Here is a 27,618-nt window from a genome sequence, read left to right on the forward strand (position 1 = left end):
AAAGATTATGATTGACTCAGGTTGTCTATTCAAAGAGATTTTTAATGAAATGAGTAGCAGCTGAAAAACATACCTTATTTAAGACTACACCAACAATATACTTAAAACAAAATCTTTTTCTTGAAAACTTGTGATTTCAAAGAACATTTATAGTGTACAATGCTACTTGGCAGGTAGAATATCTACAGAAAATTCAAAAAATGTGCTAATTTTAGGTTTTGAATACTAAAATGTATACTCACTGTTTACTAAGAAGTAGCCCTAATCTTACAGAAAATGAATGGCTATGGAACCGTATCATTAAACTGTAAGGAGTAAATGGGAAGTTGTGTTTTGAATAAATCTGTAGCCCATCTGCAACGGCTTTGAGAATATGAGAATCAATGTTACAGAACAGATTTCAGCTTCTTTCCAACTGACACGGCCATTGAATATTATTCACGAGCATAACAAATCTCATCAGTAATGGTAGTTCATATTAGTCTGGCACAAAGGAAAAACAGGTTGCACTTTCATGAACATTTTCTTTTTCTTGCTATAATCCCACCCCTTCAGATTCCCCAAACTCGGGCCCTCCAAAACTACATAATGGTTGAAAACCAAGACTATGGAATTTTGTATTTCTTTGTACTGGAAATATATTATTTAAATAATTAAATCATTCTAAGGAAAAATGAAAAACTGCATTCAACAATTTCCAAATGAAAAGTCATTTGTTTATAGTAGGCTATTCAGTCAGAGTTAGACTACCTTTTACCCTTTTGCTTTTGTGACACTGACTTTTTTTCTACAAATAGGCTGGCTGTCATGTAAATGTGCATCATTGCTTAAAAGAAGAATAAGCAAAAAATCTCCAAAGTCAGGGTAAATCCATTGCCTCTGCTTCCAAAACAATACTAGTATTCTCCCAGTGATGCATGTGTAGAAACAACAAACAGAAACCTTTAAAGATCATACTTTAATGATCATATGGTTGAACTCACCATATTATAGATAAATGAAAAGGCATATCTTTGGTGAATGAGGTTAACTATCTGTCCCAACTGTGGTATCTACGTTTTCTGACTCCCAGTTGAATTTTTTTTTTCTAGATTACCATTATGATTGCTTTTCTTAACATGTGGAGGGAAACAGTGTTCACAGTAATTCATTTGCCAAGTAATTATAATACTGTACTCCTTTATGAGAAGGCTTATCAACAACACTGGAAATATTAAACCCCCATTGGACTAATTAGGAAATCTTTACAGCTTAGTCAATTGACTCACAGCTAGGGGGATACAAAAAAGAAGAAAACAACCAAACACCATTAATTTTTTCTTTTTCCTTCTTGGGACCTGCTCTCTTTATTGAAAATATTTAACATTCATTAAAAAGCAAAATAAAACAAATTAAAACAAAATAAAAATCGTCCATGGCAGTAAGTTAAATAAGCATGTACTTTCTTTGAACCCAAGCATAATAATTTTTTCATTGTATCAGAGCCCTAAGTACATGCCAACTGCATTAGAGTAGCACTACACTATTTCCTGGCTATTAGCCAAATGCCGTGCAACTGAATATACACACAGCCTGCTTTATATTTCAAAGGTTCAGATCAAATTAGTTTGAAGTTTTAGTTAGATTAGAAATGTTCATGTCTTTCTATCAATACTAGATAGTTAATCTTTCTATTTCATATTTTAAATTCTCAGATTTTTAGTAAGCTTATCAATTAAGATAAAATTAACCACTATATTTCCAGGTGAATGTTATGATCCTTTAATGAAGTGAAATGCCACAAAATTTCTTTGGTTAAAGGATCTGGTAATCATACTTATGATAAAATGGATAGAAAGATATAGCTATATCTATGTCTATTTATATCAATGAACAGAAAAACACAGTTGTATGTGCTCCATAGCCTGGTTCAAGAAATGCTTATTTACAAATGCATTGGTAATTAAAAGTATGATTTTTAGGAAACTTCCTGTCAAATATTCAAATTAAACAAATGTTAATTATTTTGATTATGTATCTGTATTCCCCACCAGCCAACTTGCCAAACCTATGGATTTCTAAGGAATTATACTAGGTAAATTTCACTTTTATTTTCCTCATTTTCTGTGATCACTACTAAAGGTAGGACTAAGGAGAAACAAAAGTCTTGGAGTCACTAAAAGGCTCAGAAATTTTTTTACACAGACAATTGTGAAATATTGCTTTATTTCCAAAGAATTTTTAATCACTTCTCAGTCAGACTGAACATTTTAGCTTTATACTTCACAGTTTCTTTTGTCTTATGATGAGTTGTATGGCTAGTGTACTTGGGTCTGCTTCCTTAACATAATTTAAACTTCATGAGGTCAATGGCATATATTATATTTTGTGTATACCCCAAAATATAGTACAACTTTTGATACATTTTTGGTGTGCAAAATAATATGTGCATTGAACGTAATGGCTTTTACATGAAACTACAGTACTGTTTCTAAATAGCAAATTAGAACAGACTAGTTATCTTTTTTCTAGTGTTTCAAAGGATCTAGTAGTAAATAAAAATACTAAAATGCAAAGTGTTGACTGTTGTTCTGGGCCTTTGAAATAAATAGGGCTTTTTCTTGTCTTTGGGAGTTTTCGTTTCATTACCAACAGCAACTGCCATTTCATTTGTACTTTAAATATAGTGTCTTTCCTCGGTATAATGGACTAAGCTAATAAGAGTGGACAAATCCAACTACTACCATTTATAATACCAAATATAAATGTCAGATAAAAAAATAAGTAGTTAGCCGAAGTTGAGAGAAATAAACTCACACACAAAAAAACATAAACTACCAAGTAACAAAACAGACAATATTCAGCTGAGAGCTGATGCCATCCATCAGGAACCACAGGGTAAGGGTATCAAATGCAGATGTAGAGGTTGGGGCCAGGTCTTTAATGTATATGGGAAGAAAAAGCCAGAGACTTGGGCCAAATGCGGGCCAGCATACTGTAATAGGGCTTCTGTGCAAAACACAGCTCCTTAAAAAAGTGCCCAATAAATACAAATCATATTGGAAAATCTCAAACTTTTAGCCCAGGGAAGACTTCAGGAGGGTTGTTGGCTCCTCAAAAGCAATACTTGCAGGGGAGGACGGGAATGAGGATTAAAAATTACAGAACTAAAGAACTGTAGCAAGAATTGAAGTTCCATCCAGATTTGCACTTTTCACAAGAGGTAGGAACCTAACCAAAATGTGTAATTATTATTAATTCAGTTAATATTAAATATAATAATTAGTATTAGTAGTATTAAAAAGATGTGGCTGGGCGTGGTGGCTCACACCTGTAATCCCAGCACTTTGGGAGGCTGAGGTGGGCGGATCACGAGGTCATCCCGGCCAATATGATGAAACCCTGTCTCTGCTAAAAATACAAAAATTAGCCAGGCGTGGTGGCACATGCTTGTAGTCCTAGCTACTCGGGAGGCTGAGGCAGGAGAATAGCTTGAACTTGGTGGGGTAGAGGTTGCAGTGAGCCAAGATTGCACCACTGCACTCTAGCCTGGTGACAGAATGAGACTCCATCTCAAGGAAAAATAAAAAATAAAAAAAGATATAACTAAAATCTCATTATAATCAAACAAAGACCCAAGGAATCTTTCTCTCTCCCACAAACAGATGCACATAAAACCCAACTGGAAAAAAAGCTGCAATAAAACATTACATGCCATTGATGAAACATAACTTGATTATTCAATTTATTATTTTGTCTTTGGAATGTTCACTACTTTTGTTGCTTCTCTTAATCAAAAGACTTCAGAAATTTGCTTTAATGACATAAAAATTTGAATATTCTACTTTGATGAATAGAGTTAAAGAATAAAATTCACAAAGTGTATAACTGCTTAACCATAACTGCTGAATTTTGCTTTAAAATAACAACTAACGGTGTCATTGATTTAATTAACTGTGTCTCACCTCTTTCCCAAACAGACATGGAATAAATATAAAGATCTCAAGGGGATCATTTTTATATTTTATCAAATGCTTTAAAGGATTTAAAAGGATAATTTCAGTTGGTCCATAACTATATTTAAAACTCTGTACTTTTTAACCAAATAAAACGTAACTCGAAATTGGTCTCCTCTATTGAAATAATAGCATTAAGAATATATGAATTTATTTAGCAGTGCTACCCTTCATTCCATGTATTTTTGGAATCCTTTCAGAATGTATCACATAAATTTCTGTAAGCTTTACTTTTCTCTATTATTTTCTAAATAATAGATTATTCTATTATGCTATGAGTAAATGGACAAAGATTCCCTGTTCAATGCCTTTCCATCTTTCTCAGTTTCAAATTTTTGTTGTTGCTTTTGTCATTTGTTTTCCCACCATATCTACTTAGTCATTGATTGTAAGTATTTTCGAGTTGATTATTTTAATTAAAGCTGCATGGCTCTGCATTTCAGAAAGATAAAGTATTTGCTAGGATTTAAATTAGGAATCTTCAAATCCATCATAAATCTGACTCAGTTTCATTTGTATGTTTCCAGCCCGCTCAAGGGCAGTATGTGAAGTAAGTCAATATCATGCGTGTAATTGACTGATAGCTATTAATTTGAAATATGTGAATTTGAGGACTGCCTTTATATAAATTCATTAATGTGCTATCCTTCACTGGCAATGATCAAGCTGCTGGCACATCACTAATAGGATATTTGCTTTGCGTTGTTTTTTAGTGGTCATGATGAATTTGGGTTGATCCATTCCACATACAGCTGTCTATTTTTTTTTTGTTGTGTGTGTGACTAATGGGCTATATCTGGTGTGGCAGGCTTATTTAAGAATGAGGATAGATATTATAGAGATTATATAGATATTATCCTCATTCTTAAAAGAAGATGAAAAACATGGCAACAAAATATATAATGTTAGCTTCATTTACTAGAGCCAAAGACACATGAATATATTATAAAACTAGTATCTAGTCAAAAAGCTAGAAATTATCAGGATAACTTTTGCACCCAAACAAAAAATTAAATTCATGTAAACTATAATGGATTTTTACATATACTATCAGTATGGCACAAAGTAACATGTAATTAATGATTTCAAATGAAAATTTCAATAAAAAAGCGATGATTTCGAACAAATATCAGTTTGGCAAAATGTAATGTTATTTGTATTAGTTACGAAGCTATTTGTCTCTCAGCTTCAACCCACCTGCCTCTTACCCTTCTACACTTCTCTTTGTAAGCTGAGGCTTAAATTATATTTTATCTGTAGAGACATATGAAGAAAAAAGTATGACTGAAAAGAAAAGATACTTTCTTTTGTCCTTTTCGTTGTTGTTCTTCCTAGTACAAGAAAGTCCCTTCAGCCCTGCAGTTGTTTATCTCAGTCCCCTGCATCACTGGGCACTTCTAGAACCAGCTTCAGTTAATTATTTCACAGGCACCAGTCTGAGCCAGATAGAATCTGTTTACCAGAGTATTAGACATCATTCCATGAGGACCTCCTCCAAGATTCTAAATCTCCATTATTTCTCCAACTGGATGGGTAGTGTCTCTTTCCCTCAGTTATTACTATTTTGTTATGTCATTTTTTTTTCCATTTTAATCCTTCAAACATCTGTTTAACCAGTTTCCTAGGATGTCAAATTATCTTCATTGAAATGCATAATACATTTCTATTTCCTGATTATTTTGATAGAGTACCATAAGAGAGGGTTAACATTTCTAGAGATTAGACAATTTTAATTGAAATATTGAGTAAATTTTTAAATCCATAATCTACTTTTGAAATATTAATCAACTTAGTTAATTCTGTTGTCTGTTTAAACCCACTTCGTTCTTCTTTGTTACTGACAAAAAAAAAAAAAAAAAAAAAAAAAAAAAAAACTTGAGAGATACTTTAAATGTGAGAGCATAAGTGACTATGGTGGTCACCTGGTTTTGATTTAAACTGTTTTGTTTTGGATCTCCTCCGTGACCTTTGGAGAACTTATTGCCCTCTCCCTTCCTTTCCCCAAACACACACATACCACATGCATCGTGTGGTTCCAGTTTGCAAATCACAGAACCATATGTCTCCTAATTTCCAAAGTTGACTGGTCAGATTTCCTTTACCAAGAATGTTAATCATGAATGCAGACCCCAAAGATGAAGGATAACTTGGGTTGAATCATTCAATGCCAATTTCTAAGAGAGATGATGCGCGCATTTCTACTCTTAATATCCATGGTTAGTGTCCACAGGGCTGATTCTCTGGCTACTCCTTCTCTCCTGAGGCTACCGAATATTCTTTGTTTATATGGTTAAGTAAATAGGGGTAGATTCCTTTATACATACAGTAGTTCTGCTTATATATTTCTTTTTAGATGGCTGCTTTCCCAAGTACATTTCTCAGCTATGCTCTCTAATTAACTAGATAAAGGTGTCCTTTTCTCCATTTTTTAAAAAATGGGATGAAAGAATCATATCTGCTTCATAGTTTCATCCATTGACATCATATATTTATGAAATATAATTTTAATATAAACTTTGGGAACGTACTTGGTATACACAGTCTACGATTAATTAAGGATAGTGTTTGAAATGGTTTGGCTGTGTCCCACCCAAATCTCATCTTGAATTGTACATAATTCCCACATGTCATGGGAAGGACCCAGTGGGAGGCAATTGAATCATGGGGTGGGTCTTTCCCATGTTGTTCTCATGATAGTGAATAAGTCTCACAAGATTTGATAATTTTATAAAGGAGAGTTCCCCTACGTAAGTTCTCTTGCCTGCTGCCATGCAAGATGTGACTTTGCTCCTCATTTGTCTTCAATCATGATTGTGAGGCCTGCCCAGGTATGTGGAACTGTGAGTTAATTAATTGAAACCTCTTTCCTTTATAAACTTTGCATTAGTTAGGGTTCTCTAGAGGGACAGAACTAATAAAATAGATGTATATATGACAGGGAGTTTATTAGGAGAATTGACTCACACGATCACAAGGTGAAGTCTCACAATAAACTGTCTGCAAACTGAGAAGTCAGGAAGCCAATCCGAGTCCCAAAACCTCGAAAGTAGGGAAGCCAATAGTGCAGCCTTTAGTCTATGGCTGATGGAATGCGGCTTTGCATGCTCCAGTTTATGGCTAGATGGGTCAGAAAGCAGCCACCTCGTGATAGGTAGTTCGGGTCCCATGGTGACTTGATCACCCACAGTCAAACTTTCTGTTTCCACCAAAGCCCAGTAACAGGCCAAGAGCTGTTTCTCAAAAGGAAAGTAGTTATCTGCAGAAGGTGGGAGGGCCTTGTTCCAAAATCCTCGAGGCCTTCTGTGTGATTCACCTGTGGGGGCCTGCCAAAGGCTCCAGACAGCATCCCTATCTGTGACTGACACCTCAAGCACCATTGGATCTGCTGGGTTGTATGGCCTAAGTGGCAGAGCAGCTTTCACATCAGCTTGGAGCTGCTGCATAGCCTTCTCCTGTTCTGGACCCCACTCAGATTTGCAGCCTTTTGGGTCACTTGATAAATGGGCTGGAGTAACATACCCAGATGAGAAATGCGTTGCCTCCAAAATCCAAATAGGCTCACCAGGTCTTGTGTCTCTTTCTTGGTTGTAGGAGGGGCAAAATGCAGCAACTTATCCTTCACTTTAGAAGAAACATCTTGACAGACCCCACACCACTGGACCCCTAGAAATTTTACTGAGGTAGAAGTTCCCCAAATTTTAGTTGGATTTATTTCCCATCCTCTGGCATACAAGTGTCTCACCAATAAGTCCAGTGTGTTCGCTACTTCTCACTCACTGGAGCCAATCAGCATAATGTCATCAACGTAATCCATCAGTGCGATATCTTGTGGAAGGGATATGTGGGGTGCGAGCCCCAACACAGGGTCCCCACTGGGGCACTGCCTAGTAGAGCTGTGAGATGAGGGCTACTGTCCTTTAGGCCCCAGAATGGCAGATCCACTGACAGCTTGCACCATGCCCCTGGAAAAGCTGAGGACATTCAACGTCAGCCCATGAAACCACTCAGCAGTGGGAGCTGTATCCTTCAAAGCTACAGTGCAGGACTGCCCAAGACTGTGGGAGCCTGCCTTTTGCAACAGCATGACCCGGATGTGAGACACAGAGTCATAGGAGATCATTTTGGAGGTTTAAGATTTAACTGCCCCACTGGATTTTGGACTTGCATGAGGTCTGCAGCCTCCTCATTTTGCCCAATTTCTCCCATTTGGAATGGGTGTATTTACTCAATGCCTGTACCCCATTGTATCTAGGAAGTAACTAACTTGCTTTCGATTTTATAGGCTCATAGGTAGAAGGGACTTGCCTTGTCTCAGATGAGACTTTGGACTGTGGGCTTTTGAGTTAATGCTGAAATGATTTAAGAATTTGGGGACTGTTGTGAAGGCATGTTTGGCTTTGAAATGAGAGGACATGATATTTGGGATGGGCCAGAGTTAGAATGATATGGTTTGGCTGTGTCCCTACCCAAATCTCATCTTGAATTGTAACTCCCATAATTCCCATGTGTCATGAGAGAGACCTGGTAGGAGGTAATTGAATCACAGGGGTGGGTCTTTTCCATGCTGTTCTCGTGATAGAGAATAAGTCTCAAGAGATCTGATGGTTTTAAAAAGGAACATTCCCCTACACAAGCTCTCTTGCCTGCTGCCACGTAAGATGTGACTTTGCTTCTCATTTGCCTTCAGCCGTGATTGTGAAGCCTCCCCAACCATGTGGAACTGTGAGTCAATTAAACCTCTTTCCTTTGTAAATCACCCAGTCTCGAGTATATCTTTATTAGCAGCATGAGAACAGATTAATACCATGTTGATTCTATTTGGGAAGATGGCTTAGATAATATTTTTGAAGTTTACTTAGCAAAAGTCATTATATAAAATTAAAATTTAAATTGTGACCTGTTTCTCTTTTTTATTGGGACACACAGAGTTTACTGGTGCCTCATTAATTTCATGTATTTGTTTACACATGTTTTTAACAAATATTTATTAAATTTGTCCTATATGCTACACACCATGGTAAATAGAAGAGATGAAATATTAAGGAAAAGTCTGTCTTCAGAGAGCTTCCACTACAGTGGGAGAAATGGACAACTAGAGAAGTGCTGTGAAGCATGACACAATCTATTGTAATGATAGGCACAGGATACTATGGAGACAGAGGTAAATGGCATGTGGTCAGATTAGAAAGTAGGAAAAGTTTATAATAAGATATAAGAGAATAAGGAAAAAGGAGAAAGGAAAGTTAAGACATTAAAAAAGAAATAAGATACTTAAAATTTTGTTTGTTTAGAACCAAGGATTCCTTTGGTGAACATAGGAAAACAGGTAATAGGCAGGATCCCACTTATCCTTGTATGCCTAGCTTGTATGCCAAGCAAAACTCTATTTCTTTCTTGATATCATATTGAAGAATAACGCTATGATCAAGTTATGATTACATTAATTAAACCTACTTTTAAACCTACTTTTTGCTCATTATAGAGCTATGTAGATGATTTATAATAATTCTTCATTTTTTTAAAAAACACTTAACTATGAACAATTAACAGTAACTTACATATTACAGTACTAAATAACTTTTGCCCTCGTATTTCATTATAGTTGTAACTTTAAACATAAATATGTTTGGCAAACAATAGTTATTCCAGGTGTATGGAAATCAGCTGATAACTATTGGAGAGTCCACATTATCAAAAATATGTAATTAAAAATTAATATAATAATTGATTTATATTTCAAATATAAGATGTGTTGAGTAGTCACAACTCAATTATGTACAATACTGGGTATTTGTTTCATTTTCTTTTATTTTCAGTGTCTGCTATCAACATTGTTTATTGAATCTCAAAACCACTGAGCAGTGATGAAACAATCTTGCCCATAATAACATGCCAATTAAACCCAAATACCATTCAAATATTTCTAGATTAAAACTCCGTCTTACAGGCTGAAGTTTTCACTGCCTGTTCTTGTCAATTCCAATTGGTTGCTACGGAGATCACTGCCCTTCTTTTGTTGTGGGGTATGCCTCTGGGTGTGTACATCTATCTCTTTTGTATAACTCCTTTGCCAGATGTTGGATTCACCCAATATTAGTTTTAGCATTTCAGAGGGAAGTGTCCTTTTTTGTTTTTATCCAAAGGAGCAAGTTTCCTTTTTTTTTTCAAACTGCTGTAGAAACGCTTTTCCTAGTCTCTTATTGGCCCAAATAGTTTCAAGCATATCAAAATGTTAACCAATCAGTGATAAAGACAATGGAACTACTACCATGACTGATTTAAGATACTTATCTAAGGTTGAATCATTAGTGGTATCAATCACAATATAACCATACACAAATACAGGCATACCTTGGAGATACTGAATGCTCAGTTTTAGACCACCACAATCAAAGGGATTGTATTAGTCCATTCTCAAGCTGCTATGAATAAATAACCAAGACTTGGTAATTTATAAAGAAAAGACGTTTAATTGACTCGCAGTCCACATGGCTGGGGAGGCCTCAGGAAACTTACAATCATGGCAGAAAGCACCTCTTCACAGGGCAGCAAGAGAGAGAATGAGTGTTGAGTGAAGGGGGAAGCTTCTTATGAAATCATAAGATCTCCTGAGAACTCATTCACTATCAGGAGAACAGCATGAGGAAAATAACCCGTATGATTCAATTATCTCTACCTGGTTCCACCCTTAACATGTGGGGATTGTTATAATTCAAGGTGAGATTCAGATGGGGACACAGAGCCCAACCCTATCAGGAATATTGCAATAAAGCCAGTCACACACGTGTTTTATTTGTTTTGTTTTGTTGTTTATGAGTGCATATAAATGTTATGTTTATCCTACACTGAGAGTTTATTAAGTGTGAAATAGCATTATGTCTAAAAAAAAGTGAGCATAACTTAATTAAAAATACCTTATTTTTTAAAAAATGCTAACAATTATTTGAGCTTTCAGAGAGTCATAATCTTTTCTGATGGAGGTTTTTGTCTCGATGGTGATGACTGCTGATTGATCAGAATGGTGGTTGCTAAAAGTGAGGTGGCTGTGACAAGGTCTAAAATAAAACAACAATAAAGTTTGCTACACCTATTGATTGTTCCTTTTGCAAAGATTTCTCGATAGCATTAAGTGCTCTTGGATTGCATGTTAGCCATAGTAGAACTTTTCTCAAAATTGCGTAAATTCTGTAAAATCCTGCCACTGCTTTATCAAGTAAGTTTATGTAATGTTCTAAATCCTTCATTGTCATTTCAGAGGTGTTCACAATAGCTTCCTCAGGAGTAGATTTCATTTGAAGAAATCACTTTCTCTTCTAACCATGAAAAGCAACTCCTCATCTATTAAAGTATTTTCTGAGATTGCCACAATTCAATCACGTCTTCAGGATCCACTTCCAATCCTAATTGTCTTGCTATTTCCACCACATCTCCAGTCACTTCCTCCACTGAAATCTTTAAACCCTCAAAGTCATTCATCAGGATTGGAATCAATTTCTTCCAAACTCCTGTTAATGTTGGTATTTTGATATTTTCTGAAGAATCATGAGTATTCTTAGTGGCATATAGAATGGTGTCCTTTCCAAGGTTTTCAATTTACATAAATCTATCAGAGGAATGAGTATTTATGGCAGCTATAGCCTTATGAAATGTATCTCTTAAATAAAAAAACTTGAATGTCAAAATTACTTTTTGATCCACAGACTACAGAATGGATATTGTGTTAGCAAACATAAAAGCAACATTAATCTCCTTATACACCTACATCAGAGCTCCTGAATGACAAAATGTATTGTCAATGATTAGCAACATTTTGAAAGAAATGTATATTTTCTGGGAAGTGCATCTCAACTGTGGGCTTAAAACACAGTAAACTATACTGTAAATAGATGTGTTGCTATCCAGGCTTTGATGCTCCATTAATGGAGCACAAGAAGAGTATATTTAGCATAATTTTTAAGGGCCCTAGGATTTTCAGAATAGTAAAGGAGTATTGGGTTCAATTTAGAGTCATCAGCTGTATTAGCCCCATCAAGAGTTAGCCTGTCTTTTGAAGTTTTGTAGCTAGATATTGACTTCTCTCTAGGCATGAAAGTCCTAGATGGCATCTCCTTCCAATGGATGACTGTCTTGTGCACATTAAAAATCTGTCGTTAGCACAGTCACGTACATCAGTTTTCTTAGCTATGTCTTCATGGTAACTGGCTGAAGTTTTTATATCAGACTTACTGCTTCACCTTGCACTTTTATGTTATGGAGAGAGCTTCTTTCCTTCAACCTCATGAACAGACCTCTGTGATAACAGCTTCAAACTTTCCTACTGTAGCTTATTCACCTCTCATAGCCTTCATAGAACTAAAGAGAGTTAGAGTCTTGCTCTGGATTAGGTTTTGGCTTGTGAAAATATTTGATTTTCTATCCAGACCACTAAAACATTCTCCATATCAGCAATAAAACTGTTGCACTTTCTTATTGTTCTCATGTTCACTGGAGTAGCACTTTTAATTTCCTTCAAGGACTCTTTCATTGCATCTATAACTTGGCTAACTGTTTGTCACAAGAAAATGAGCTTTAGGCCTATCTCGATTTTCAACATACCTTTCTCATTAAGCTTAATCACACCTAAGTTTTGATTTAAATTGAGAGATATGCAACTCTGCCTTTTACTTGAACAACACAAAAAGGCTATTGGAACTTTATTAATTGGCCCAATTTAAATATAGTTGTGTCTCACAGAATAAGGAGGCTTAGAGAAGAGAGGGAGGGAGAGGGTGAGGGAGGGTAAGAGGAGGAGGGAGAGAGAATAAAGAGAATGGTACAGGGAATGGCCAGTAGGTGGAGCAGTGAGAACACATAGAATGTTTATCAATTAAGTTTACCATCTTGTATCGGCCCAGTTCATGACGCTGTAATATAGTTAGAATAGTAACACCAGATATCATTGTTCACAGCAGGTAACCATCACAAATATAACTATAATAAAAAAGTTTTCACTATTTTGAGAATTATCATAATGTGACACAGGGACAGGAAGTGAGCACATGTTGGTGGAAAATAGCACTTGCTTCATGCGGGATTGCCACAAACCTTCAATTTACGAAAAATGAAATATCTGTGAAGCACAATAAAGCAAAGAGTAATGAAATGAAGTATTCCTGTAACATTGTATTTAAGTGAAATTCATGTATTCAGAACTACAGTTATCATAATTTTTGGTTTATTGCACATTTTCATCATTAGTCTCTGAATTGACTAGTTATAATGTACATGTGGATAGATAGAAACATCAGAGGGAGAAAGAGAGAGAGACTATTTTGTCTGAAAATAAAATGTATAAATGCTCTATAAATTTATTCAACTGAAAAGTTTTGGGCTCCACCTTTGAGATCTAAGACAAGATGCTTATATACTAAAAACAGAAGCTAAATAAGTGTTCTTGAGAAAACAGAGTGAGGTATTTCATTGTAAAACATAATCCATCATTTCACCATCTAGTTTTAATCATGGCTCATTATTTGCGGTATTTTTCTTTCACTATTCCAAGACATATACAGCAAAAACTTGATTTCCTTTTGCTGTGCTAGCTTTTAGAGCACATTGACAGAAATGGTGAAAAAATGTAGTCAATGCTTTCGGACATATGTGAAAATCCAGTGCCCATATCTGTTCTTGGCTAAAATAGTTCTGCCAAGTGTATTTTCTATTGCTGTGTGCTATTTCTCTCTACATTTACCTTTTGCAATTGTCTTACACCTTTCCTGTCTCTCTTCTCTTTCAATCCTCAGCCACTCTCTAACTACTCAAGCACCATTTATACGGAGTACTCGACTCACAATGAAAGGTGAAAGCACCATATTCTTGCATCATTTCTTTACTCCATTCCTGTCAGCCTTGCAGAGGGGTGTGCATGTGTGTGTGAGTGTGTATGTGTTGGTTGCAGAGAGGGCTACATTTCAAATATTGATTAAAGCACAGTTGAAAGGGTACCTTCAAACACATAGTTGTGATTGACTAAAATGATTCAAACTTGCAGGAATCTATTTGTTAAGATGCCTAAAATATCTTCATTCTTTTATCAACTATATTAACATTTTAAGAACATCTGTCCTAGCCAAGAAATGTCCTAGAGGTGATAGTGCAGCTCTGGATACAAGTGATACGGCCCATGCCTTCAGTAACTGATATTATGTGGAGGGTGGAAAAAGAAAAACAACAACAAATGTCTAATAGTCTGTGTATATATGAGGTATATACAGCAAAATAAAATAAAATAAAGTGGCTGTATTCCCACTCTGGGAGCCCAAGATGGGCGGATCACCTAAGGTCAGGAGTTCAAGACTAGACTGGCCAACATGGCGAAAGCCCATCCCTGCTAAGAATACAAACATTAGCCGGGCGTGGTGGCTCATGCCTGTAATCCCAGATACTTGGGTGGCTGAGGGAGGAGAATCGCTTGAACCTGGGAGGTGGAGATTGCAATAAGCCAAGATCACCCCACTGCACTGCAGCCTGGGTGACACAGCAAGACTCCGTCTCAATAAATAAATAAACAAACAAATAAATAAGATAAAAAGAAAGGGAGTGTTAGGATAGAGGGTGTCATATTACAAATGGTGATCATGGATCACCACCATCGTGTTGTCTCAGGTAAGTAAGAGAAATCATGAAAGCAGAGAATTGAAAGAAGGGAGGGAATAGGCCATGTTGCTATCTGGGGGACTGGGAGACAAACAACCCAGATAGAGGGAAGAGTGCTTGGAAAGTGCCTAGGGAAGGAGCATGCTAGACACGTTTGCAGTAAAACAAGGAGGCCAATGTACATGACACTGAGTAGGCTGCAAGAGAGAAAGAGTAGAGATGTAGAATGCCTCATATCATGTAGAACTTTATAAGACATGGCAAGGATTTTGGCTTTTATTCCCTCAGATGAATAGAAATAAGTATATTTTGAATAGGAATATATGACATGACTCAGATTTTAACATGCTTTTGCTTATAAAATCAAGATAGCCTTTTTTTTCCTGTTTTGGACATTTTAAGTTTTACTTATTACATTGTCAATTGGAAGCATCATTTAGTTGGACCCATCACTTCAAAAAGCATCATTTAGTTGGACCCATCACTTCAGATTTGAGGAGAGAAGCCAGAATTGGAGCTTCTCATTTGGGTGTTTCATGTATAAATCCTTTTAAAACCCATAAAAGAGAATGAGATTACCTAGGGTGTTAATATACATAGATCCTGAAAACAGTTCATGTTTTTTGAGCCACAAATTTTACTTCTAACGAGTTATCCTAAGGTTATAATCATACATGCAAAAAATGACTACTATGTAAAGGTATTACCACACTGTCTTTATTTTACTACATTCAAAGCCTCACTTCCAAATAGTACTTAATCACATATATGTGTATGTATGTATGTGTACATGTATGTCATTAGCTACATATACTCTATTTTGTATTATAGTATGTGTGTGTGTGTGTATATAGAGTGTATTCACAGAGAGAGAGAAATGTATTAGAATTGCAAGACTATTATTACATGCCTAAGGAGAAATTGGCAAAATAATACACAGGATCATCGAGTTTTAAAATCATATATTTAAAACAATTTATTTTATTTTTTAGGTTGGATAATTACATACTGCTCTCAATCTGAAATTAATATTTAGGACATTAATCTTAGATACATGCTTAAAGTTGTTCCCAGAAAAACTTAAGCTACTAGTGTCATATATATATGTGTGTGTGTGTGTATATATATGTATAATATATATATATATTTTTTGCTGAAACATTAATACCTGACTCTATGGAAGACCTCAGATATTTTCATGATATAAACACTGAATTTTAGACAATGGTAAGTCATTTTGAAATGTTTTGATGTCTATTTGGCAAGACATCATCAAGGAAGAGTAGGGCCTTATGAGAAGTCTATTGATAAATTGTAATCTGAATATAAAGGCAAAATATATTATTTATCTGATCTGTTCCTTGTGAAAACGTAAAGAAATGTAGGCTAAATATCATCATAGTGGGGAACAACTCGGAAAATAGTACTGGATATTTGGTAACAATGTTATACATACTAATCTATTTGATTTTCTCTATTCCTAGTTCATGGGCTATGTTATGATCTCAGATATAAGTTAGACATATTTTTTTCTGTAATGAAACTAAGAGAAATAGTGACTTGGGGTGATTTCTACAAACAAATGATCTAACATACATGTCATCTTAATCCCCCAATAATGTATAGCTTGTGCAAGCAAGCACCTTATTACAATACTATGCCTCTCTTAGAGAACTCTGGGTGCTTCTGCCTCCTAAGTGTAATTTAATTTATCTTATGATATGTAAAATAAATTATTTTTATTGATACATAATTGAAGCCCACATGGCTTAAATGACCATTTTATAATACAGGCTTATACATTTTATTCTACCTTTTCTTTTCCTCTTACATAAAATTGGAGGTAATGAAGACATCAATTTTTATCTTTAATATAATCTATTAACACTACAGAATCTACAGTATTAGTGGCTCAAGATCAGAAGCTATTTTGAGACTTGAATTCCATATTTTATGGCTTAGCAAAGTGAGACATTTAAAAGTTTACAGTTCATTTCTTATTATCTAAAAATAAATGTGGGGGAAAAATCTTACTCTACCCACGTACAAATGCTTTCTATAATCTGACAGTTTGGAAAAACTGCTTTATAAAATGAGTTTTTACAATATGCTACTCTCTTTGATAACTTTGTGTCATTTTCCAAATGTGTTTAGCCTTGCACTCATATTCTAAAGAAACTGTCACACAAAGATATCCCTTATATGAATCTAAATAACAAAAAAGATTCATATGGGCAATTTTATAAAACTTTCTTGTTAAACTTGCAGTATTTCTTCACATAATTTCTCAAATCATCTCAGAACTATTGTCGATTAAGTTATTCTGCAATTAAGAAGAAAATATTTTTGAAGTATTTATACTAATGAAACAATTGATAATTATGATAATTATCTAAATAGTGGAGATCTGCAAGCATGCTTAATCCTTCACTCCACAGTGAATTTCTAAAAAAAAAAAAAAAAAAAAATTCTTCTGCCAATAGTTTGTCAGAAAGAAGTTATAAAATTGACTAATTTAATTTGTAACTACTTGTGTTTTGAAGTGCTAGCATGTATCAATGAGTTCTAAAGACCAATAGATTAAAATAACTGGAGTAGCAGAATTCCAGATTACATCAGCTTCTGTCTTTGTAACAATCAAGGCAGTAAGGACCCAAAAAAAAAAAAAAAAAAAAAAAATCAAGGTAAATTGACAACAGAATGAATCATTTTCACGACCTTGTCTCCTCCAACTCAATTCCCTTCATACTCTGATCATTTGAACTTAAAATTAGCAAGTAGAGTATTGAAGAAACTCCCCAGAGAAACGTTGGTATAAAAACATCAAATTGTATACTTTAATTACACTATAATTTTTCTTTGAGGGGGATTACTGTCATCTTTGCCAAAGAAAAAAGCACGTTTATGCCAAAGTTAACATGACAATCCTGAAATTTGAACTTATCTATTTAGCAGAAAGCTTGCAGGAAGTGATAGACTCAAACATCTTGCTGCTTAACGTTGATATGTCTATAATATTTGGGCAAAATTCTCATTATTTCTTTTATGAATTTGAAAAAGCACTTATTTATTTTTATGTTTTGGAAGTTGAAATGTGTTCCTGAAAGTGAGAAATCCCTTTTACTTCACCATATGTCATCTTGTCTTTTTGACACTCCAAGCCTGGAAATATCTCAAGTGTGCAGACTTCTGATTTCCAAATTATCTGCTGCCAAGAAGGGAAGTGGGTATCTGAAACTCAGCCACAGACCTTGGCAAATTTCAAATTCAGAACAAAACTTTCACTTTAAAATTGTGCTCAAAAGTTGAACGGGATTTTTTTTTTTTTTTATGTCTAATTTGTGTTCTATTCCTATTACAGAATAGTGGGGGGAAATTATTGTAGCCTAGTTTAAAAGGCTTTAAAAAAATCACTAGAGAGAAGTTTTGAGGGATTAATAAGGGAATTAAAGTTTCTATTCTTTTGCATTTAAAATTAACAATGTAGAGTGACAAAGTCCTACCAGCAGCAATATTGCTGAAGTAAGCATATCTTTTGGGACTTTTTAACAGTGGATGCTACTTGATTTTTGGAGGTATCTGAACATATTCCACAAATGATGGCTTGTCTAGCAGTACGAATAAATTTTCTGTGATGCAGTATGGTGCACCTCTAAACTGAAAAGGAAATGGTGATTTTTGCCATGTTGCTTTTTGATTTTTTGTTGTTACTGAAAAAGTGCTCTAACTAGCACCCAAAGAAATCATTATTTCAAATATTCCTCCATTAATAAGAATAATTTCTGATCAATTTTCAATAATTTTGTACCAAAGTTTCAGGGAGTTTGTATTTGAATGGAAGCAATAAGATGTATTCCAGATTTTAAAAATCAGGTTTAGATAGTTTCATTCACTCAGGAGATAATTTAAGTAATATTTGTTATCTATTTCTAACTTTAAAAAGCAGGTTTAGATAGTTTCATTCAGGAGGCAATTTCAGTATCATTTATTATTATTAATTTTTAATCTTTGTGAGTACCCAGTAGGTATATACATTTATGGGTTACATGAGATATTTTGATACAGGCATACAATGTGTAATAATCACTATTATGTAATTTTAACTTAAAGTTAAAACAACGAAAACGAACCTTTCCAGCTCTAGAGATGACAGGTGATATTAAGTGAAATTCCTCTTGCTACAAAAACATAAAACATACCAAACTTGCTGGGGAAAAAAACTTCATGTAAAAAAAACAGTGATAATTAATTAATAGCTGCTTGGGGTTTTAAAGGATGCTTGTCTCAGCAATTGGGAAATTGACTAGATGTAATTTCCAAAGAGAGACAAGGGGTAAAACTCTTGGACAAAGTGATGTGGGAGCTGGAGTTGAGATCTTATACATAAAGCTACACTCTGAAACAATTATAATCTCACTGGAAAAGTGGACAAAGCAAAATTTGTCTTAAAACACCAAGCAATAAGTATTCATGTATGTTTCTGCCTAATCATCGGGAGGCATATGGAGGGAAAAAAAGAAACTTCCGTGAGAATTAACCAACATGAGAGTCTAGAATTTATAATACCTAAATTTAGGAAAATGCCTTAAGAAAATAATTACCAAAATAAAATAAAACCTTAGGACCAGGAATATCACTGGAACTCTTGGCAAAAACAAACTTGCAACCATTCTGGGAGCATATTCAAACAAAATATTATGGATGAAATTTACTTAACTATATTAATAATAATAAATGTAATAAATGCAAGTGGAAAAATACTTGCCAATAAAAGACAATATTTGCAGATAGTTATGGAAGCTAAATGAACAAACAACCTAAGTCATAAAGAAGGTACAGTTAAATAATAATAGTAGATAAATGTACATAAAGAGCCGATATATCTATTAAAAATCATACAAAATAAATTGTAAGTGAGAATGTATTATTATGAATAAAAATGGTTTATATCTAATAGAGAAATAACAAATCAAATAATTTACGTATTCAGGATGTTTATATACCAAAGAGCATACTCTCAGTATATAAAAATAAAATTTAGTCCTAATTTAAACACTATCAAGTTGTGCTTTTTAAAGACAAAATTCTTAATAAAGATCAAGAGAAATTTGAAAAAATAAGTTAAAAAATAAGAAAGTTTGTACTACCAGATACCAAAGCATACTAAAATTCTATAATAATTAAAACAATTCTGTACTTACCCAGGTTCAGAAAGGAACAAAATAAGATCAAGAAACATATTCTAGTACATACAAGTATCTAATTCATTCTAGCAATGGCACTTCAAATCAGTGAGGAAAAAGCAAAAGCAAGCCAAAGAATGGCATTGAGATAATTTGGAAACAGATTGTTAAAACCGATCCCTTAATTACACGATTTATTCAAAATAGCCCAAATATATTTTTTATGTATCTAAATGGAAGATAATCTGAATAACTACTGGAAAAAGTAAGGATTCTTTTACCATTATCTAAAAAGGGGGAAGGTTTTCAAAGCATAGAAAAAAATCTCAAAGCCATAAATGCTTGCAATTAAAATAGAAAATGGTTAATGATACCAAAAAAACATTAAGGTAATTGTGAGAAATTGTGAAATAGAAACACTATATAATACAAATTTAATCACTTAAATTTATATAGTGTTCCTAAAATCCAGCTAAAGGGAAACAATGAATAAAATGATATATCCTTGTTATATTCACTTATTAATAAATATATAATCATAAGACAATATATAATGACATAAATGAATATAATTACAAGGAGATATTTTATTCCAAGATGTTGACAAATAATTTAGAATATGTTTTGTTTTCTTATAAGTAGGTTATGGAGAAAGAGACACTTTCAAATGGTCTCCATGTAAGTGTAAATTGAGTAACATTTTGGAGGATAATTTCACAATAATTATTAAAATTAAATTACTCACCTAAACTGACCCACCCACATATCTACCTAAAAACTGGACAAAGAAGGAGCATCATAAGTAATCTGGAAATGATGCAAATATCCATCATATTACTTGTCAATGCCCTCAAAATTGTACATATGCAAAAATTATTTTTTAGAGAAGCACGTGTCTTCTTTAAGAATTTTTATTTGTATGTGATAAAAAATAATTTCAGCTAGTTTAGCCAACTAAAAGGGAATATTTCTGAGAAAAGATGCAAGGTATCTATTGGCAGAAATGTAACCTAGGCACATGAAGTACTTAAACAAAAACCTGAAAGATTAAAGCACAAAGTTACCATTTTATTCCTATTCTCCTGATTTCCTGTGCATGCAGAACTGGAAAACAGCTTTCTCTGTTTCTTAGACTACATGAAAGAATAAAGCTTCCTATAGCTTCTGAATTCACTTATTATAATGTTTAACACCTACATAGACTAAAGTGCTATCCCAATTATAAATTTACAGAGACAAAATTAGATTGCCCCAGTTTAAGCCAGCCATCCACTTAAAATACAAGACACTCAGTGCATTTAAGTTTCACCCCTGTAAATGGAAGGACTCATTCCAAAGAAGAAGGAATCATTATGATTTTGGCATCAACCTCAATAAATAAATGTTTAAAAGAGTGCATGTGTGTATGTGTATATGTGTGTGTTTAAAACTGGAAAGATTTTTTTATTCCTGATATATTCTGTTTTCTTTGTAAAGTAAGCATCTAATTCATCCAAAGCAAGCCAGTGCTTATGTTAAAGTAGGAGGCTCAGGGAGAAGATTAAAATATTGAAGTAGCCTTTGAATAATTGGAAAAGAGATTTATTAGGTAAATGGTTTGTTCAGTGGCACTTATACTCCAATTGCAGGAGGTTGAAGTCATTCATTCGTTTATTTCTAAGTAACTGGAATGCCATATTTTACTATTTTCAATAGAAAGCCTACAGTAGAATTAATGAATGTCTGTGAAAATGTTACAGTTGATCCAATGTTGAAGTTTGGTTAAAGATTTGGCAAAGGCAATTGAGTGTGGAGAAAAGGGAGTCTATGAAATGCATATTAAAAACTAGGTTTAGTGGGAAAACATAAAATGAGGCTCAGATTATTTAATGATTAAAGAAAGACAAGTCAAGGGACTAGGAAGTTTTAATGATGTCAAAGTGCATGTGTTAAAAGTGTAAGGGATGAGAACCCTGGAAGAAAAAGAGTGATAGACAAAGAGTTGGCAGTCGAATTTAAGATTTCAAAGTGGAACGCTTCCCACTGATGTCAAGATTCTTAGTGGCTTTGGCAGCCATTGGTGAAATGCAGTAATTATAAAGTTCATAACAATCAAGAAAGTCAATGAAGTTTGAGGCCAGCCCATTAGATTTTTTGTACATTGGAACATTAAACCTACTAAAAATAGAACTTACATGTATGTATTTTAAATGCCAAAGGTAACACTGATAGTAAAACATCTGATTCTACAACCACTCTCTGTAATCTTTCACTTACATCCTTTGATCAGACTAATCAATCATAACTGGACAGCTGAATTAATAATTATTTTGATAATTAAGAGTCTGAAAACTTTTTAATATATTAAGCTTCAGATATTAATGAAGCCTAGGTGAAAAGGAAAATATTTAGAACAGAATAAAGCATTATTCAAGAATATCTACAATAAGTGTTATCAATTATTTAAAATATCTTAAAAACACTTCGACTCCATTTTTACCTATAAATTCTGGAATATTTAATATATATACCAATTTATATATATATATATATAAAATTTACTTTTACTGTGGTCAAATCAAAGCATTACTTTTAACTCTCATATATAATCTTAATTTACACAAGTTAAAAATAGCCATAAGTTAAAAACAGAAAAATATTTAATTTCATAAAGTAAGCTTAGTTCTGTGCCTCTCTATTAGTGAAAAGATAATACACAGAGGAAGCTTTACCATAAGAGGTCCCTTGGGCTCCATTCTGAGATATTCTGTTGCACTGGAAAAAAGAAATTGGTTTTTCTGTGTTTCAAGTTATAACCTCACTTAGGTAGCCTCAAAAGATTTACCAAACTCTCTGTCAGCCAGTGTTTTAGTGGTTCTGGTGTATTTGGATATTTTGGTAATATTAAACAGCATTTGGATAGCCTTTAAATACTTTTGAAATAATCTTATGCTTCACAGCAGTGCATTTCTTCTTTTTCAGTATTTATAAACTGTAGCTTGTGCTAATGTGCTATTATTATCATTATTATTATTGAGATGGAATTTTGCTCTTGTTGCCCAGGCTGGAGTGCAATGGTGCAAGCTCGGCTCACTGAAACCTCCGCCTCCTGGGTTCAAGCGATTCTCCTCCCTGAGCCTCCCTAGTAGCTGGGATTACAGGTGCCCGCCACCACGACCAGTTACTTTTTTGTATTTTTAGTAGAGACAGCATCTCACTGTGTTGGCCAGGCAGGTCTCAAACTCCTGACCTCAGGCAATCAACCCTCCTCAGCCTCCCATGTGGCTCATGCTAACATATTTTTAAATAACTTTTGTTTCATAAGTAAGTAAAACCAGCCTTTCTCATTGTGCCTTTTCCCCTTCATTTAATATATACCATATTATTGCTGGTTATCTTGATGTAATATCATTCTGATTTTTTCCTCACTCAATCATGTTACTATTTGCACATTAAAATTATATGACCATCCTAGTTATTCATATGTATTCATTCTCACTTTCTTACTCTTTTGCAGACTGTCTTTCCCTTATGCCTTTTACTACAGGTACCTAACCTTTCCCTGCTTTGCCCATATTTTGGTTACTCCTACCACATCTCAGAGCACCCAAAACAACATCAACAACTGACTTAAATATTAACTTATTATTATTTTTTAAATAACCCTCTGAGTTGACTCAATTTTTTTGCTTCACATGGTTTTGGCTAGGGGCACTAGGAACGCTGGAGAGCCCAAAATGGTCTTACTCACTTGGATGGAGTTTGGTGTTGACTGTGGGGTAGAAGCTCAGCTAGGGCTACTGTCTATGTCCTCATTTATCCTCAGATTAAATAGACGGAAAAACATACCTCACTTACGTAAAGGGAAACATCATGTTGAGAAACAGCATATGGAATGGGAGATTGTTGCAATCACCTCTAGGAACACAATTTACCAGTACCTACTTAATCAGTGTGGCTAGCAGAATTCTAAGATCATTCTCAAAATTCTGTCCCCTAGGCATACAGACCCTGAACAATCTCCTCTCCTTGTGTGTGGCTGGGAACTGTGTAGAAGAGGCGGTAGTAACTCCCCTGATTAGGTTGCATCGTAAGGCACAGGTAATATGATAGTCATTTTTGTGATTATGTTGTGTTTATGATTCCACCAAAGTTGAATAGAGGGAGATTCTTTTGATGACATTAAAGAAGTAATCTACAATGTTGTGAGAGGCCACATGGCTATGACTGAAGGGCAGCTTCTAGAAGCTGAAAATAGCCCCAGGTTGAGACACAGCAAGGAAATGAGAACCTCAGTCCTACAACTGCAAGAAACTGAACTCTAATAACAAAATGGATGATCTTAGAAAATGATCCCTAGCCTCAGATGAGATTGTAGTCCTGACCAAAACCTTAATTTTAGCCAGGTGGGAACCTGAGCAGACAGCCCAGTTACCCACACAGAACCTGATCCATAAAAATGGTGAAATTTTAAAATTCATGTTTTTATGTTGTTAAGTTTGTGATAAATTGTTACATAGCCATAGAAAGCTAATACAATAATGGAAGAGAAATGATTAATTTCTTTAATCTTCAGATTCAGGTACACATCTTCAAATAACAAACTTTAGTATTTCATAAATTCTCATTCTGAACTTGAGTGTTCTCTTTTTCTAAGCCTTCACCATTTGCTTTCATCTCACCAGAATATAACTCCATAATGCTAAGCACATTCTACTCCTCACTCATGTTATTTCTCTCCTCATATTTTGCTATTACATTAAATAATATCCTCAAAAATATTGTATTGGCTTGGTTTTGTTGCAGCTTGACCTCTTTTCTCATCAAGAGCGGTAGATATTTTCTACCACATAGTTCATGAATATTGTGAAATCGAATGGTTATACTGTTTTCTTCATTGCCACTTGCAAACTGTTATACATCCAGGCTTTAGTAAAAGTCCCAGCTCTTAAGAGATTCTTACATTCTCAGCCAAGTAACTTTTTGCCCCTCTGCATTGCCAGCATCAATTATTTTGTGTCACTGCTCTTAACATTTTAAAATTTGGTTCACACTTCATTCTAAACCTACCAAAATTCTGTGTGATGTGTCTATCCAACACATTTGGTTCGTAATTTCTTCACGTACTTAGCTCCAGATACCTTCACCTCTGCAAACATTCATTTCCATGACCACCTCCTAGATTTGCATACTTCCGAATTCATTCAAAATTTCAAATATATTTACGTTTTACTTCAACCCCACTCTGTTTTCCACTAAACAAGATATGATCTTGTTGCACTGACATTGCTAAGGAATTGCCTAGGTCTAGGTCCAAGATGACTCACCATGTTTGCGTTCCAGCCAGGGAGAAAGGTGAAATGGAAGTGAGGCCAGTCCCTTTCTTGAAAGAAATTCTATTTTTCTTTGCCATTTTAGTTGTGCTCTTGAAAGAACACAACATAGTCAATTCAATTAGTTGTGCTCTTGAAAGAACACAGCATAGTCAATTAATGCAATTGTATTATACCACATTGCATTAATTGACTATGGCCCCAGCAGCTCTAAAGGAGTAAATTCTGAGTGGCTATGTATCCAGCTAAAATGTTGGGATTGTCTTACCAAGGGAAGAAAGATGTTAGGTAACATTTTTAGTGTGCTCCAGATGGTAATCAAAGGAGTGTTCCTACGGTTTCAGGGACTCTAGGGGCATTATTATCTGTTTTCATACAATACAATTCAGCAGTAATAAAGAAACTGAATTGGTAGCATTTGATTTACATTATATTTTAAATTTAAAATTGAAACTCATGATTTAACAAATATGTATACAGCTAATGGAAGGAATGTTATAAGTTCATATTGCTTTAGTAATCCCAGGAGATAAAGTCATGACAGTGAGTGAATAGAGGCTTAAACTGCTGCTGTTTTCAACCTTGGCAGGTGTCTATAATTCTCCAGCTTGCCATAATCAGAGGAACAAGTAATTTAGAGTCAGATAAATCTAAATGCTAATAATCATCACAGCTCTACTACAGATTTAGTTATTTAGCCGCTTTGAATTTATTTTCCTCATCTGTAAAATAGAGATAATTGTCATTTCAAAGTTGTTAAGAAGATTAGAGATAAACATGTAAAAAACCCATTGGTGCCTGGCACAGAGAAGAAACTGTAAATGATTAACATTATCATTAGTATTTTATGTGCTGCCCCTGTCTTTGCATATAAATTGTTATCATCTCTTCCACTGCTTTATATCTGCCAACCTACTCTTTGCTAGGACCTTCAAAAGTTCAGTCAATCTTAATTTTAATAATCCAAAATCATTTAGAAACACACTAGACTTTCTGTCTATGTTGTGCTAAGGCAAAGCATCAAATTCACTTAACTAGCACAAATTGGTGTCTAATATGTTTTTTTCCTGATACCCCGATACTTTATTCACCTGATCTACTACTAGACATCCCGCTCAAAAAAAACTCTTAACTTTCTCCTGTCCATTTCCCATTCACAACCCTATAAATCTCAGTAGATGACCTTACCTCCTACGTTAGAAATGACAATACCCAAGTTAAATATGAATTTTCACACATGTTCTTTTCCACTCCTCAAAATCCATTTCCTAACATTCTTTCTAGGATCAATAAAAAAACAATTACCACCACCACCACCACCAAAATAAAAAATTTCCTACCGTGAAGGTCAATCCCTGCACACACACTCTTAATCCAATTTTTCTTCACCATTTTTAAGTTATGAATTTATTTTTAAGTTATGAATTTATTTTTGTTATGAATTTGTTTTTAAGTTATGAATTTATTTTTAAGTTATGAATTTGTTCTTAAGTGCCTACAGTAAACAAAGTGAAGATAAATTATGAAAAGAACCTAGGCTCTGCCCTTTAAGATCTTCCAAAAATCAGAAAGGAAGGGGAAGGGTAAAATGATGGGATAAACACACTCACTCACTCATAAATGCAAATAATAAATAAACAACACTCGTGATACAACCCTCCCTCCTTACCGAGAGGTGGGTGACTTATCTATTCTGAGAAACAGGAAGTATTCTGAGAAAGTTATAACTTCTTTAGAGGCATATCCTACAGAGAGAAATAAATAGCAGAACCCAATGCTTAAACATGTGTTTTCTCTTATTAACAGAGGCTACCTTTAGAAATATCAGCCTTTACATTTTAGTGAAAATGTATTCTGGTGTTAAGAATTCCGGGCATCTCAGATGTATGAAGGTTAGATTCAACAGGATTATTAACAACAATAAGAGTTTTAAATATATGAAAGAACAAAAAGAAATGAAGTACTATAATTTTATAAAACTACAAAACAACAAGAGTTAAACTCAGAAAATAACTGACAAGTCAACTTTTCTTTAATAATAAATTTTCTATGATGTAATTGCATAAGTAAGCTATACCCACAAACAAAGAGGCAAATTGATTTTAAAGGTCATAATGGTGCTTTGTATTTTTATCTTGCAGATACTAGAAAAAAATGTAAGACTGATGATGTGTTCTGATATTCTATTAATCATAGACAAAAAATACACATTGCTATTTATCAAGTAACAAGAGATTAACCTGAGCAAGTTTATGTTTTTTTTTTGTTTGAGAGGGCATTTAAGATTTACAAAATCTGAAACATACCTTTAATGATTATTTTTTACTATGAGAAAGAGCAGTGAAAATGGAAAACTTTGGCAGGATTGCACCAAGGTTTAGTACATTAAAATATTAGCAAATTGAGTAACTTCAGCAAATTAAAATCATCTGTGTCTGTAGATTTATTTCTCTAACAAGTTTTCCAGCATGTAATTTCTTTGTGTGTATTGAA

Source organism: Papio anubis, chromosome 6 (assembly GCF_008728515.1).
Source record: "Papio anubis isolate 15944 chromosome 6, Panubis1.0, whole genome shotgun sequence".
Lineage (NCBI taxonomy): Eukaryota > Metazoa > Chordata > Mammalia > Primates > Cercopithecidae > Papio > Papio anubis.